This window comes from Pinus tabuliformis, chromosome 8 (genome assembly GCF_031772625.1).
Source record: "Pinus tabuliformis cultivar Carrire ecotype Pingquan chromosome 8, CPIR1, whole genome shotgun sequence".
Taxonomy (NCBI): Eukaryota; Viridiplantae; Streptophyta; class Pinopsida; order Pinales; family Pinaceae; genus Pinus; species Pinus tabuliformis.
The window spans coordinates 293,763,404-293,781,127 of record NC_142294.1 but is presented as its reverse complement, the minus strand read 5'-3'; positions in this window follow the sequence as shown (position 1 = coordinate 293,781,127).

Below are 17,724 nucleotides of genomic sequence, written 5' to 3'. Positions count from 1 at the left end.
ATTGAGGGGTTTCCTTTTACGGAAAAAAAACACTAAATTAAAAATAAATTCTATCATCATATCATCTACCTAATGAGGCTCATATTGACTATGAAATTACAATATTTTACAAGGAATGATTATATCTAATTTTAGCTTTAGGGGTGCTTCCCTCGAACCCTTACCAGCAGGGTTTCATAAAATCATTGTCACCACCCCCCCAGGACCCCATACCTTACTAACAAATATTAAACGGGTCGAATTGTCACTCCATTAAGAACTAGGGTCCAACGTGGAGATACCTATAAAAAAAATAAGATAATCAAGCTCCACACCCAACAATCTCCCACTTGGAGACTGAAATGGCTAGCCAAAGGTCTTAATTTGTGTTTTTTCTTGTCTCTAGTTATTCTCATACCAAGGATCTATTTTGCAAAACCCAAATCGTTCATTGCAAATGAATCTGCCAATTTTTATTTGAGTTCACTTTTTTCTTGCATCTTATACCCTAAAACAAGAGTGTCCCTTACATACAGTAAACCATAATATAGTTTCCATCATTTTACCTTTTGAGGTAAACACAATGATCAATGTTACATCTCATATAACCTTATTCAAACATAAATCTGTTAGTTTTTAGATACCACTACCTTGGAGTCTATTTTAATCCATACAAGCTCTTCTTCAACTTTCACACTAGTTTCTCCTTACCTTGGACCTCATACCTTTGTGGAAGCTGTATATAGATCTCTTCATCCAAATATCCATTGAGAAAGGCCATCTTTACATCTAACTCCTCAAGATGAAAATCTTTTGTTGCTACTAGACTTAAAATAATTTTAATTGAAGTCATTTTAACAACAGGAGAAAATTTTTCATCAAAATCTATACCTTTGTTTTGTGCAAATCTCTGCACCACAAGTCTTGCTTCAAACCTTTTTCTACCTCCATATTCTTCATTCCACCTATAAACCAATTTATTTTGCAATGTTATTTTACCTACAGGTAACCTAACCAAGTCAAAAATTTGGTTATATACCAAGGAGTCCATCTCTTGTTTCATGGTTAGATCCCACATCTACCTTGTTTCTACCTGAATTTCTTCTTCATAACATGTGGTTCACCAGAATCATTGAGAAATAAATAATATAATGAAGGAGAGTATCATTCTGGGGGTCGACTTATCCTTTTAAATCTTCTAAGACCACTTTTAGGTGTTTGAGGTGCCTTTTTTTGTTGTGGTTGTTATTGTTGTTGTAGTTGTTGATCGTTATGATTTTGAGGCACCTTTACTTTTTCTATGATCTCATCAAGCACTGCGTATTTTATATTTTTTTTCCCTATTTCTTTTCCTGCATCTAATCCTTATACAAGACATTTTCATTGAATATGAAATCTCTACTCCTAATGATTTATTGATTTTCATAATCATATAAGAGATAGCCAAAATCATTAACACCGTATCCAATAAAGGTACATTTCCTTGAATTTTCTTCAAACTTTGTTCTATTTTGTTTATTAATGTGGAAAAAGGCTTCCCAAGCGAAATTAATTAAAAATAAGTAGTTTATATTTTTACACGTCCATGCCTCCTTTGGAATACCACCATCCAAGGAACTTGAAGGCCCTCTGTCTATTAGATAAACAATAATATCTACAACATCTGCTGAAAATTGTAAAGGCAGTTATGCATGCAATCTCGTGCACATTGCACCCTCCATGATTGTCCTGTTCATCTCTTTTGACACACCATTTTCTTGTGGTGTTCATGGAACTGTCTTCTCTCTGTGAATTCCATGCTCTGAACAATACTTATAAAACTATTTGCTACAATATTGAACTCCATTTTCTAATATGAGACATTTCAACTTCTTTCCTCTCTCATTCTCAACCAAAGCTTTCCATTTCATGAAAGTATCAAATACATCAGGTTTATTTTGAATACAATAAATACAGGTTTTCCCAGTTGCATCATTAATAAAAGTAACATAATAGTGACAGCCATCGAGAGATGATGCCTCAAGAACTCCCCATACATTTGTATGCATAAGCTCTAACTTTTCACTCTTATTTTCTTTACAACTATGAGAAATCTTACTCTCTTTTGTTTACCATAAACAAAATTCTCATAGAAATCCAAATAAACATGCTTCGAACCTGACAAAAAATTTCTTAAGTGAAGAATCTGCATCCCCTTTTGGCTAATGTTCTAGAACCTATAAGGCCACAATGTTGTATCTTCTCCTGTGGAGGTTAAATTATTAGAAATACCATTGAATAAATACAATGTACCAACCTTTTCTTCTTGTTCTATTACGAGGGTTGCTTTAATGACCTTCCAAGATTTATCTATAAAAGTAGTTACATAGCCTTCACCTGCCAACTTCCTTGTTGAAATTATATTTTTCTATATTATAGGAACATTAATTACCTCCTTCGATAGCTATTGGTTTTCATTCTTCTCTTTTATGAAAACTTTACCCATTGCAATGATTTTATATGGCTTATCATAACTTAGATGAACATGTCCAAAATCTCCTTGAACATAATCAAGAAAATATATCCTATCATATGTGGAATGGAATCTAAATCTACCACCAAGGCATCCATAATATTTCTTAACAAAATAATCAAAGCATATTGCAATGCATCACCTATCACATTCACTTAATGAATTTTTTTGTATTGTGCATCTCCTTATTTTCCCTTCTGAGACTTATAGTTTTTCTTCAGGTGTCTTTTATTCCTGCATTTCCAACACATATCCCCAAATTGGACATGGATATGCCTTTCCTTAACTTACCTCCATATCCTAGGCTCTTTCCTCTTAACATTTTTCTTCCCCTAGTCTATGTAGTCAAAACATTACTTGATGTCTCACCAAAGCCTTTCCATCACATTTCGTCGCTAAGGATAGCACGAACTACATCATGAAACTTTAAAGTACTATATCCAAAGACAAAGTTAGTAATGGCCATAAGTAAGGCATCGCAACTTTCTTGAAATGAGCTTGGAAATGACAAATCCCTAATTTCATCATCAAAATCTACCCCTACAGAACTTAACTGACTGCCAAGTGTATTAAATTCATTTAAATGATCAGCAATGGATCCACCTTATGACATCTACATCTTAAATAAACGCTTCATAAGTAATATCTTATTTGAGGCTGAGGGATTTTCATATAGTTTGGCTAGTGTCATCACTAAACCATATGTTCTCGTCTCCTTTGAAATATTAAAGGCTATCGATTCCACCATGCATAGTCATATTGTTCCAAGTGGCTTTCTTTTGATAAGCTCCCATTCTTCATCTGTCATACTAGTCAACTTCTTTTTCTTTCTCCTTAATAGTAGGTACAAATATTTCTTATATAGATAATATTCCATCTACGTCTTCCATAGCTGGTAGTTTTGGCCATTAAATTTCTCGACCCTAAAACTAACATCTTCCACCATTGCTCCCACTTGAACTATGAACCCTTCTTTCTTACAATTTTATCAGCCAGATAGACCTTTGGCTCTGATAGCACTTGTTGAAAATTATATATTACAAATAAATGGAACACATAAAATATCGCCAAAAACACAAACACAAAAAACACACAAAACAAGGAGACATATATATGTGGTTCACCCAACTTGGGCTACGTCCACAGGGAACAACAAGTCCTTCATTTTATGTCATCAATTAAAATGATGAGATACAAACTACAGTAGATCTGATGTCATTTCCTCTTCACTCTCACACAATATCCTCTCTCTTTCTCACTCAGAATACACATATACACATCTGCAATACAATTCCCACATATAATTGATGGGTTTCATATAATTTTCTTAACAAACAACCTAGGTTGACTACGAAATTACAATATTTTACAAGGAAATTTTACATCTATTTTTATCTTCAGGGGTGCTGCCCCTAAACCCGTACAAGGGGAAGGTTCCTAAAATTGTTGTCACCCCCCCTCGAACCCCCTAATGGCGATTAAACCAGTGGCATTTCTACCCCATTGAGAACTAGGGTTTGACACGATGATACCTCTGAATAAAGAAGATAATTAGGCTCCACACCCAACATTTCTACCACCCCACCAAGTATAAATTATCATGCACGTGGAACATCCCCTATCCCTTGATACTCAACCATAGTATCGTTAGTGCAATCCACTCAAAATGGAACATTACACCATGAATTTAGGTAATCATAATAACGAGAAGAGTTTAATGCTGAAGAGAAAGGTAATCAAAACAAAGGGAAATGCCACTAGTGAATATTTGCATGCCCCACACTTGGACATATTACTAAGAAAATTCATTATGATAATGAGTGATCAAGCATGTTGGAGGAGGATCGATCTATGTAATAATTTGATTCTACATAAGCTAAAAAGTATATTCTTGTTCAGGCTTGAACATGGTCAGGAATCAATACCACTCATAGCCTCTAATTTTCATTCTCATAATTTATTGCAGGAAGAATTTTTTTTTTTTTTAAATCCCTTCCCATTCCTTTCACAATGATAATATTCATTTTTTCTTTCTTGGTACACCTCTAGATGTCTTACTCCCCCTCTAGCTAGCCCCCTCCTTTGCAACACTCACTATCTACATCTCTCTCTTTTTTGTTGAAGCCAAATTGCTTCAAGAATTTCCTATAGGTTATGATACAACCATCCTCGTCTTCAATTTTATCTATGTTACATCCTTTTCGGTCTTCAATTTTGGCTATTCTATTTTTTTTTAATCCCCTCAATATCTCAATAGTTTGCTAGATGCTGACAAGGAGTGGCACGTTATAGAAACATGGGGAATTCTTAGACCTAGTAGTGTGTACAGTCCTTAGAAAATTTATTTTAGACACATATGCTACCACAAATTCAAAAGGAATTTGACAATGCTAAGAAGAATATTGTAGGGGTGCATGGTTTCCTATGTGACATGAAAGTCACAAGTGAAATAGAAAATTGGGTTCCAATGTTGGACAAGCATAGGTAAAATTCAACGAGTGTATGTGCACCAAAAACATATATCGGTGCATGAAAATGTTGTTGGTACAACAATTATTCCTTTCAATGAGGCATAAGATGATATCATGTTCATGCTCAATGAAACTAAATTGACATCATGTGGACTTGACCAAAGACTATAGGAAAATGACGCCCATCTATGACTTCATCCTAATCCTATGTATTTACGGAGAAATCAGAGAGAACCAATTATTGTTGAGGAGTTGAAATCCCCGAAGATTGACTCATGGTTTATTCTCGCACTCTTTTTTATCTATTTTCCTCACAAGTTTTCTAGTTTTCATTTCATAATAGATTTAGTAGGTGATTGGCATCATGATATATTTTATGGAAATATAAAAATTCAAGACGGTGGTTTTGCCACCGGCCTAGTTTCCCTAGTGGCATACTAGGGAAAACCAATATGTATTTTTTTTTCAGGATCAAAGAAACAAGATCACTTTTTCTTAAGAAAAAATTAAAAAAAAAGCAAAAAAACATACCCTAAATATCAGCTAGCTAGTTAGGGAGAATCTAACAACCTTTTAAAACATAGCATAAAAATATACATTTGGAACAAACCCTAAATTGCATTAACCAATATAATAATAAATATATTTTGTTACATATAATCCAATATGACACATTAAATTATAAGAACCGAAAATTTTAATTCCAACCCTCTCCCTTAATGGTTGTTTTTCTCAATCTTTCTGAGATTATGTCTCCTCATCATTTACTCCCTTACCATATATTCTCCAACATCAATTGAAAATAATGATATCGACCAGATGTATATTTATGCCCACTTATTATTTGTTTCCTTCACCTCATTTATTTTAATATCACTGAATAGTAAAGGTCCTAAACCAAGAACCATCTGTTAGAATAAAGGTGTACCTAATTTCCACGACTAGCAATTTAATAGAACAATACGCAAATACATTTTCATTCACCTTCTTGGTAAACTCGTCGTGAATGAATAAAGAATTTTAGGCTCCTAGGAAACTTTCCAAATTTACAACCATCATGTTCCACCCATCAATCATCCAACCAACAGACAACCCCACCTCCGAGTGTTTAACAACTCGATAATAAGGGTTCAACATTGTACTAAATTCGTTATACAAATAATCAGGGAGACATGGAAATGATGTATTCATGTTATCTAAGTCTTATTTTCTTGTGACATTTACATGCTACATACATAAATATGGAAATATACAATTAATATAAACCATCCCATGCCGTAAAAGGTACGAGCCTTTGAAAACAAAGCATAGATACTATTACAATACTTCTCTTCAGTACCATCCATAGCTAAGATACAAGCTTCAAAAGTAAATACAAAGATTAACCCATCGGATTCATACATCACTACCTATACCTTCCTTGAGCACAACGTGTGGATAACATTTTTCCATGGTCACTACGTTTTCTCATCACAATAGGTCAACTCTGATTTTCTAAGCCATCACTAGTCGATATTGATTCCTATGACAAGTGTCAACCACAATGTTCTAACGAAACTGTACTTTTTTATTTAGAATCCAAAAATACATTGTCATCCTTTCTACAACAACCTCATCATTCCAGCATTCATTCCAGCATAGAGTAGGTATGAAAATTATCAACTAGCTTCCCTAGTAGGAAGCATGACTCTGTAATTTCTTTGACTACCACAATGACCAACCACTACCTATGACCAACCACTAGCTATTCACTACGGAAAAAATATTTGACAACTAAATCAAGGTGTCCATGCTACTCCATTCATTTATAGGAATCTTATCCTGGATGGTATACCAACTAAAAACGTACTACACTTTCGAGATAAACATTGGTATGCCATATATTGATTGAAAACGTATTATACGGTAGGGCTTAACATCAACTTGACAATAAAAAGTAAAATACCAACGTTCATATGGATATATCTCCATTATCAAGACACGTTGGTAGCCAACCATGGTGCTCTCTAGTACTCTAAGAAAACAATTTAGATAAAAGATATATTGTAGTTAATCCTACCCTTCATGCTATTGTTAATGATAACTCATTTCAGAACATTTTTCAAATAATATTTTGCCAATGATCAATTAATTGGAAAATAACACAACTAAATTGATGTTATAGTACAAAAAATCTCTAAGAAGTCCTAAATAACCATTTTTACATTACATAGTAGAGTATTGTAATGAGAATTCTAGCCAAATATGACTTTTAAAAACAAGTAGATAATGCATATGTGATCAAGTTTTGCTTCAGCTTGATTTTTTTTTCTTAAGAACGTATTGATTGTATTTATTTACATTATTAACATTTTGATTGAGTTTTGAGCACATTCCTTCAATAATTTTCTTCCCAAATATATTTTATTTTTAACCTCTATAATTAACCAAAAAATTATTATAATTACAATAATGGATATCAAGGAATATAATCCTATATATTGACTTGACTTGACTTAGTATATATCTTTTGCCACACATAAAATTTCGTACATTTGACTTCACTATCATCTCTCTATACCTCTTCCGATATGCAAAAATTTAGATGCACACTTCTAAATTCCAGTCAAGAAGCACACCAACCGTTTTTTGAAATAGTTGTTTCATTTCACCTTCGTATATATCGGATTACAAAATCGATATTCCATGAGTGACAATTCCCTGGCAGCATTGGCGATCCATCAATTTAGCCCCCTTAAGCGGAGCAACCTATAAGATCACCCTTTCAAACTTGACCGTAAATTCAAACGATGGAGGTGGTGATGCAACCAACACATACATCCACTAGTAAATTGAGTTTATACAATCATGACAATAGGAAGGAGACACTTTGGTTGATGAGGCACATTGGTCCAAGGTGAAAGGGTTTTATCTCAGGTAGAAATGCAAAGACCTACAAGTCCAAAATTTACCGTGATCTAGCACACGCAACCAAGAAAATCATGCAGGTTATTGGAATCCAATTCAAAATTACTACACTCAATGCACAATCGAAATGAGCATATCAATGAATACCAAATAAGGTGTGATTTGTCATGTGAGGACTGCATTGCTTCGTTGTTGAAAACCATAGTCATTGCAACTTAACCAAATCACCAACAAGCTTCCAACTTGCCCACAAACCAGAGTGAGAAAATTGTGTACCCTGTACAAAGCCAACCAAATAAATGAAGCTACAAACATATTTGAACTAGAGATACAATAACCAACATTTTTTTCATTAAGGAATGCTGATGCTTTCAACATGGATAACATATTTGGACTAGAGATACAATAACCCACATTTTTTTGGTTAAGGAACGTAGACGCTTTCAACATGCATAACATACCAGAAGTGGGAGAAACTTATTGTGTTTCGTGCTATATTTTAGATAAAAGAATGAGACAATGAAAAACATTTCTTGCAGCAATCACCACAAATTTTCCAAGTACTTTTTTTTCTCCTTGACGAACCATAATTATATCAAGAAGAACAAGCATGCATAGTTGTAACCCCAGAAATGTTTCAATACAAAGATCTATCGTGCATAGCATGCATGTGAAGTTGTTGCCCCATCAACCTATGACAGCAAGGAATATTGACCCTAGAGTACCACGTCCATCATTGGTTCCTCATGGATATCAATTATTGTAGCGAAAAAATTATCTCCATCCCATTCCATCTTGGTAAATATTCATATATTGACCATGACACTATATAATAACACATCAAAGTTTCATTCAACAGTAAAATTACAAGACGACTGAAAAATAATTCTAACTTGGAGAACATTAACTGAGGGTTTGTTATAAATTAATTTAGGAAAAAATTAATAGCTTGTTATATTAATCTTGTTATATGATGAGCATGCAAGATAATTACTTCATTGACTCATATTTATACACGGAGTTCGTTTAGATTATTGGTGTAGCTAACTTTACATAGTGAACTTTAACAACTAACTTTACATAGTGAACTTTAACAACTAAAACTTGCCTTGACTTTTCTAAATAACACTACCTATCGGAAGAAAATTATACTACTCCCCTTAATTTTCACTAGAAGCGTATTAATATTAGCCATTTCCTTTATATCCAGTAATGTGTCTATGGGCTTACAAAACTCATAACATGATTGCAGGTTTGTCTAAGTCTAAGCTCGAATTAAAACACTTGAGATCAACTCAACAAACTTGTTTTACATGCTAGATCAATGTGACCTAGCTCTATCCTCGAGAAGGTTATTCTTCCTTTTTCTTCAAAGTCTGTGTTCTACATGAATTTTCTTTTTTCTTAGCTTTACTTTCACCATGGTATTCTTTATTGATATTTCTTCATCTTTTTTATTTTATTTATGGGGTTATTCTTTTGTATCTTTTTCTACTTAAACTATTACTAACTCAACCTCAACTTTTAAGTTAATATTTATAACAACATTTTTGTTTTCTCTTCTATTATGATGATTTTTTTTTGTTGGTCATCTAATCCGCCAAGGTTATAGTGCATGATGTAATCAGTTACTAAAATCCAAAAAACCGTTGAAACTAAATCCAAACCGTTGAAACTGAATCCAACAATATTATCCTTATATGTATGATATTCTTAATAGAAACATTGGTGCTTTATAACTGTGGATGTCTTTGGAGTTTTTTTTCTTATAAATATTGGATTTGGGACTTTAGGTTATCATATTCCTTTTGTGGAAACTGAATAACAGTATCTATTTCTATCTTTCCTATAACTGGAGAGAATGGCAACGATGGCAATGGAATATAGGGATTTGAAAATGTTTACTGCAATAACAATGCTGATTTTCTTGACCTGGGCAACACATGGTAAGGTAAAGTATTTTTATTGTTTTGATCTAAAAATTCTTTTGAGAATCTGATTTTGTCTGGTATTTCCAAATCCTTTTGTAGTTAACGCCGCAGTATACCTTGACTGTGATACTACTCCCTGCGTAAGTGACACTAACTGCGCTACTCCCGGGAGTCAATGTCAACACGTTAGAAAACATTTCAAAGCTTGTTGCACTGCACATTGGATTCCCCCAGCGACACGCAAATTGTCCAAGCCTGCTGCTGGGAATTAGGGACATTTAATTACAATATTGAGCTGCTGTTCCATGTTATAGACAGTCATTTACTTAAATCTTTTACATAAACAATGGATCAGATCTGTGAACTTCCCGTACATTGATGTTCATACATTGATATATTGAGGGTTGTAAGTACATTTTCACACGATCTTCTTTTTTTTCCATTAATTACTTGATATTGGAAGCATACAAATTTTTTTGTCCTGCGATTTTTATTAGATGAGAAAAAAATGATTTAATTTAATGTGTATGCAGAGGACCTTGAAATATACCCCATCTTTCAGGAAAGTTTAGAATAAGGGAATGATGTTTTTTTGGCATAGGCAACTTATAGTGAGACATTTTTAATCTTTATAATTAACCTTTTTATATATTTTTTTCCAAAAATACACTTTATACCTATGACGTTGTTATATACTTTATGCTAATAATTATTTTTCAAATTAGTGCCTTTGTGTAATAGTTTCATATTTTCGTACGTATGACGTTGCTTCCTATACTATACGTGTAAATATTTCTTTCTTGAACGTATTGTGGAACTGTTAAACTCGTTAAATTATATTGATCGGGAAAGAAAGAACGTATCCCGGGACTTGTCAACTGCTAAAATTGTTTGTTTCTTGAATATATTCTGAGACTGGTCAACTACTAATATTATAATAATTGTGGATTTCAAAAATATTATTTTCCATAATTTAAGGTTAATTTTTTAAATAAAAATGCTCTAATTTTATGATATATGCTTAAATATATTTTTCTGGAATAGAACCTTGATTCTTCTTACCACTGAAAATTTATAATGAGGTTGGATTTCAAGGTTATTAATATTATAATAAGTGTGGATTTCAAAAATATTATTTTCCATAATTTAAGGTTAATTTTTTAAATAAAAATGCTCTAATTTTATGATATTTGTTTAAATATACATTTCTGGAATAGAACCTTGAGACTTCTTACCACTGAATTTATAATGAGGTTGGATTTCAAGGTTTTTTTTTTTTTCCTAAAAGCATGCTTCATTTCCTTTAATTATGACACATACTGTCAATATTTTGTGAATGCTAATCAGTTAGTTGCATTGCAATGATATCGAATAAACAGTTTTCTCTACAGGGTTGTCCCAGCACATATTAAATTATTTTTCATATTAAAAATTATAATTTACTTAAATACTTATAAAAATAATATAATAGGAAAAAATAATATAATAGGAAAATGTTTTTTAGATTTTTAAAGTTTAAATATATTTTTATATTTTAAATATTCTTAAGTTTTTTATTTGAAATAGTTTATATTTAATTTGATTATCTATATGTTTGTTAGATTTTCAGTTTTATTCATTTTTTTGAAATTAATCAAATTATAATTTTATTTTCCAAATGTAAAATTTTCACTAATATTATATTCTTAAGTCTTAATAAAACATATAAATTTTTGTAAAAATGGATATTATATAAATTTATTTTATTAGAATATATGATTTGATTTAATATCATATATATTTTTAAATATAAATCATAATGTATATAGAGAAAATATAAAGTATTTGAATAAAATGTTATTTTTTTTCAATATTTTAGTAGGTTTTAATAAAGTAAAAATAGAAAAAAGTTAATCATAAAAAAGAATAATGAACTGTAATAAAAATTTTTTTGAGATATATTTGGAAAAATACCTTTAGCATCGATAGTAAAAATATCATATGAAAAACTTTCAATATAACTATAGATAAAATATAAATATAGATAGGTTATTGGATTTTATGTTACCATAATAATTTTTAGTAAAAATTGGAAATATTGAAGAGAGTGCTCATATTTTGAAATAAAATTAGAATTAATTTTTTAAAACATTTTACACCTCAAAATTTTCTCCTTAAAAATTGATTACTCCTTGTAAATTAAAATGGTTATTTAGTTAACAAGTATCTATTATAAATTAGGATAATTTTATGAAAAATGTGTGTTATTAATTCTAATCATTGTTGAGTTGATGTAAATCTGAAGTATTTTCATTGTAGCTATTAACATGTGGTTAATACTAAGTATAGTTGCTATATGTGGTGGTTGTTTTTAGTAATATTTAGATAGACATTTTAATTTTTGAATGTTTTTGTTTTTTAAAACTCAAATTTGATAATTTGTTTCCTCAATGAAGTGTGCACAAGATTCAAGAGGTTTGGGATGAGCCCACCATGTCCTTCATTTGAGGGTTATTACAAGGTTTGAAATAGGGATGGTATGGTTCATCTCGATCATGCCATTAACATGGAATTAAATATTGGAGAGGTAATGTTGAATAGTGTTTGTATTTTGGTGGTGAAGGTGAAGTATTCTTGCAGGTGCGTGCCTATGTTGTATTCAAGCCTAATTTTGCACTTGCTTCATATTTTGAGAGAATTGCTTCTTCCGTAGAGTTGTAGAAGTGGAGGGTGGGTTTCTTTGGCGTTAGAAGACCAATTAGTTGATGAAGTTGGGGTTTCATATTTGTGGGAGATGTTTTATTCAAGCCTAATTTTTCACTTACTCCATACTTTGAGAGAATTGCGTCATCCATAGAGTTGTAGAAGTGGAGGTTGGGTTTCTTTGGTGTTAAAAGACCAATTAGTTGATGAAGCCAGGGTTTCATATTTGTGTCATAGTGCGGTGGGAAAGATGAAAGTTTGGTTGCTAGGTAACAAGATTAGGGACGATAATTTACAATAGAAGTTGGCCAAATTGAGGGAGGCAAAGAAATTTAGCTAGAAAAAGGAAAATAGCATAGCGTTTTGGGAGATTGGTCATCCATAGAGTTGTAGAAGTGGAGGGTGGGTTTCTTTGGTGTTAAAAGACCAATTAGTTGATGAAGTTGGGGTTTCGTATTTGCGTCATAGTGCGGTGGGAAAGATGAAAGTTTGGCTGCTAGGTAAGAAGATTAGGGACGACAATTTACAATAGAAGTTGGCTAAATTGAGGGAGGCAAAGAAATTTAGCTAGAAAAAGGAAAATAGCTTAGTGGTTTGGGAGCTTGGTCATAGAGGTCAACACTGGCCTTGAATTCTGATTGTGCTAGACACTGGTATGGACCCCTCTGACTTATTTGAAATTGTTAGTATTTTTCATATTTTTGTTAGCTCATTGCTTTTTTGTCCAAAAATCATCATGGTGTCTATGTTCATGTTGGTTCCTAAGTGTGGTTTGGCTTCAGGAAATAAATTTGTGATAAATATTATTTTGTGTAAGAGATCTCGCTTGTAGAGTTTTTTTTACCTCAGGGCAATCTTATTATGGCCTCTTGGTTTTATTTAAGCTGGTCCCATTATTAAGTGTATTGAACTCTATTGGGTTTGGTTTATGTTGTTTGTCAATTAGCTCAGGCAATAACCTTGTTAGAGAGTTCCTAGGGTGTTTACGTATTGGGCTCATCCTTGTGGTATTTGGTTAGAGAGTTCCTAGGGTATTTGTGTATTAGGCTCATCCTTGTGGTATAATTTGGTCTATATCCTACACTGATAATGTTGGAATTCTTCTGGTTTGGCTCCTCAATGTTCTTATTCTAGGTCCTTCTCTTACCACTTCCTTACTTTTTTATAAGTGTTATTCCCTCTTGTCTGCCATGTCATCCAAATAACACATGCATTGTGGAAGGGGTGGAGTGGGAAAAAATTCACGAGATCACCTCATCACTTATGACTATTGTGGAAGGGGTGGAGTGGGAAAAAATTCACGAGATCACCTCGTCACTTAGGACTATGTTACATATTTTAATGTAGCCCCCTAGTAGACAAGGCAAGAAAATAGGAAGTTGTAAACTGGGGTGCGAGTGGAGGGATAGTGCTACTCCAATTTTGAGATTCTGGATGAGGACACTTGTTGGGTTCTGAACCATGATCATATGAAGGGATTAAAAAAATAATGTCTCAATTATGTTTCTCTTGATTGGTAGATGAAGAAGCTTCTTGGCCTGGTACTGAAAGACAAATATTTAGAAAAGTACAATATATTTGGTTCTCTAGAAGATATCAAGAGGATGCTCTAGAACCAACATTTTACTATGCACAAGCTTCACTAAGGTTGACTCATGTGGAAGGACACCTGCATTGCAATTTAGACCCTCTTGCTCTTCCCGGATCTAGTGTCAGAGAGGTATTGTTCTATGTTTGTAATAGTCCTTTAGTGCAAGAGACGTATTATGCTATGTTTGTAATAGTTCCCTAGTAAATTTCCTCTTTAGCATTTTGTGATAAGCTAGAGGATATTTCTTTTTATATTTTGTCATATGGAATTAGCAGAGAGTATGAATTATGCAACATCTCCACGATTAAATAAAGATCCATTTTGTAATCTAGGTAGAAAATTGTGTAATTTGAGTCTTTTTGGTTATACAAAACATTTTAAATTTACCAATTATCCAACATCTCCACCTTTAAATAAAGATCCCTTTTGTAATCCAGGTAGAAGCTAGAGGATATTTCTTTTAATATTTTGTAATATGGAATTAGCAGAGAGTATGAATTATGCAACATCTCCATGATTAAATAAAGATCCATTTTGTAATCTATGTAATTTGAGTCTTTTTGGTTATACAAAAAATTTTAAATTTACCAATTTCTTTTTGGTTATACAAAACATTTTAAATTTACCAATTATCCAACATCTCCACCTTTAACTAAAGATCCCTTTTGTAATCCAGGTAGAAAACTACGTAATTTGAGTCTTTTTGGTTATACAAAACATTTTAAATCTACCATAAAAACATAAATTTGATAATTTTCTTGTTAATGAGAAATTTAATTTTTTTAAGTGTATTTTAAATATAGAAATTGGTTTAACATTTAAAAAAAAGTTAAATTTTAAAAAATTATAGTTTTAAAATTTAATGTTCTTAATTTACTTTTTTATTAATTAAAATTTATACTTTATTATAGGTAAATTTTAAAACATTTATTTTTTACATATTAATGAAATACATGGTAATACATGAATGACTCTATATTTTAAGTATTATCATTTTGGGATTAAGTAAGTCATTCATGTATGACCATTTCCATGAGAGATATCATTTTTGGATTCAACTTCTTTAAGTAAGTCATTCATGTATGACCATTTCCATGAGAGGTAGTCATAACTGACTAATTTCTCATTATTTTTGAATAGTTCACATAGCACTCATTGAGACCATTAAGACTCAACATGATTATTATACCATTTGAGACCATTAATTATAATATATTATTTTTCTTTAAACTAAATAAATAGAATTACAATACACTTTAAATTTTTAACTTTATTACTATTCTTTTTCACTTTGCATTTCCAAATATTAAACTATTGGTTGATGTTGAAATATGGTAGTTTAATTAAGATTTTTATACAAATAACTGTGATAATTGCATAATACTATAGTTTTAGTTTTTTCCATGCAAGGCCTTTTTTTTATTATTATTCTTCAAGAAATATTTATTTCTATAATAGTAAAACAGTTTTTACTATTGGTTGTTTCCTTTGGTAGTCTCTTTATGCCGGGATGTTTTGCACACCAAAATTGTTTTACATTAAGTAAATCACACATATAAATACTATTTTATTACTATTCCAGAAATCTTTATTTCCATGATAGTTTCAACAATTTGTTTTTTTGGGAGTCTATTTATATGGGAACCCTTTTTCACACTAAATGGTTTTACAATTAGATTAATTACACATATAAATGCTATTTTATTATTATTCAAGGAATTTTTATTTTCATAAAAGTTTCTACAATTTGTTGTCTTTTTCTATAGTTTTTTATGTGGGGTTGGTTTTGCACATCAAAATTGTTTCACATTAAATTAATCACATATAAATACTTAACTATTGGTTTAATATAGAAATACTATATTAGTCGTACCATCAATCTGTTGAGAGAATATCTCAACCACACACTTAAATAAGATTCAAGAGCTCTCTCATATGTAATAAATTTTTAAACAAAATAAGTAACTCTATCACATGGCAAGTAAGAATTCTATTTTCCGTCCCTTCTTATTGACTACTTCACTTTTAAACGAAGTAAATTACTCTATCACATGACAACTTAAATAAGATTCAAGATCTCTCTTAGATGTAACAAACTTTTAAACAAAGTAAATAACTCTATCACATGACAAGTAGCAATTATATTTTCCAAGTCCCCCTTATTGACTACTTGTCTCAATTTTGATAAAAAAAGTCCATATTTGATCCTTGTGTTTACAAATATGATTAAAAATAATATGCCAATGTCCATATAAAGGAACAACCATCTACTAAAATGCATGGGTACGAACTGCTACAACGGCTAATCTACGAAGATGTATGCCAATGTCCATATAAAGGAACAACCATCTACTAAAATGCATGGGTACGAATTGCTGCAATGACTAGTCTACTAAGATGTCCTTCGTGTACATGGTTCAATCAACCCGCATACATGTACAAGTACTTCTAAGTTCCATCCATCATTATGATTTTAAAATCTTCTAAACTATTAATTCCATCAAGTTATCTCATAACACTTGTAAGGGTGTAGTCAACATGCTAGTCTACTAAGATGTCCTTCGTGTACATGGTTCAATCAACCCGCATACATCACTTGTAAGGGTGTAGTCAACAAGCTCCATTCCCGAGTTCCACTCTCAGTCTCCCATCGACCGGCATACATGTACGCGTACTTCTAAGTTCTTCTAAGTTCCACCCATCATTATCATTTTAAAATCTTTTAAACTATTAATTCCATCAAGTTATCTCATAACACTTGTCACATATCTTCTATAATTATATTATTGAGCAATATTCTAAATTATTACATAAACTCACAAAGGAACCACTCCCACTTCTTTAACAAATAAAAGATCCTTCCTAGATCCACAACTGCCCAACTATGTGGAAATAAACTCACAAAAGAACCACTCCCACTTCTTTAACAAATAAAAGATCCTTCCTAGATCCACAACTGCCCAACTATGTGGACAAATTTCCCTATTAAGTTTTTACCTAACTTGCTACCGTCTATAAATCGCTCCAGACCATTTAGCTAATTTTCTGACAATAGGTCTTGAAAAACAAAAATGCCCATACAATTATATAGTTCCTTTTCAAGTCGCAAAAAAAATTTAGACATGCCAAAAGAACTTATTAATCTGAGCAAACAAATTGAGTATTATAGCCAGGAGTCGATAGGACTGACTATGTCTCCACTATTCTTCCAAGGTTAAGAAAAACAGTTCCAATCGTCGCCACTTAGACCGCCGATATTGGCCGTGCATTGGTTACACGCTGGGTTCCATGGGAACTTTGAATTGGATGGTCGTTCCACGCTCATTGAACCATAAACAAACACTATCCAACTCCTTAAAATGCGTCACGTTGTTGTTTCACCAATCGGCGAAATGCCCAGCGAGCTCTCCTTGTCGTTGCACTAGTTCACGTCTCCTTAACCACTCCACACAATGGTCCAACGCAACTAGATGAGGTGACCAAGCAGCAAACAGCATCGTCAAGTCCGCGGCCGAATGTGCCCTTGGCTCACACAACAACCACCACCAACAGCTTGATGGCACAAATTGTAATGTTTAGTGATGAAAACAAATCTTTCTCCCATGCATATCCCCTTCCAGGTCACGTGTTCGATCCATTCTTCCGCTTTAG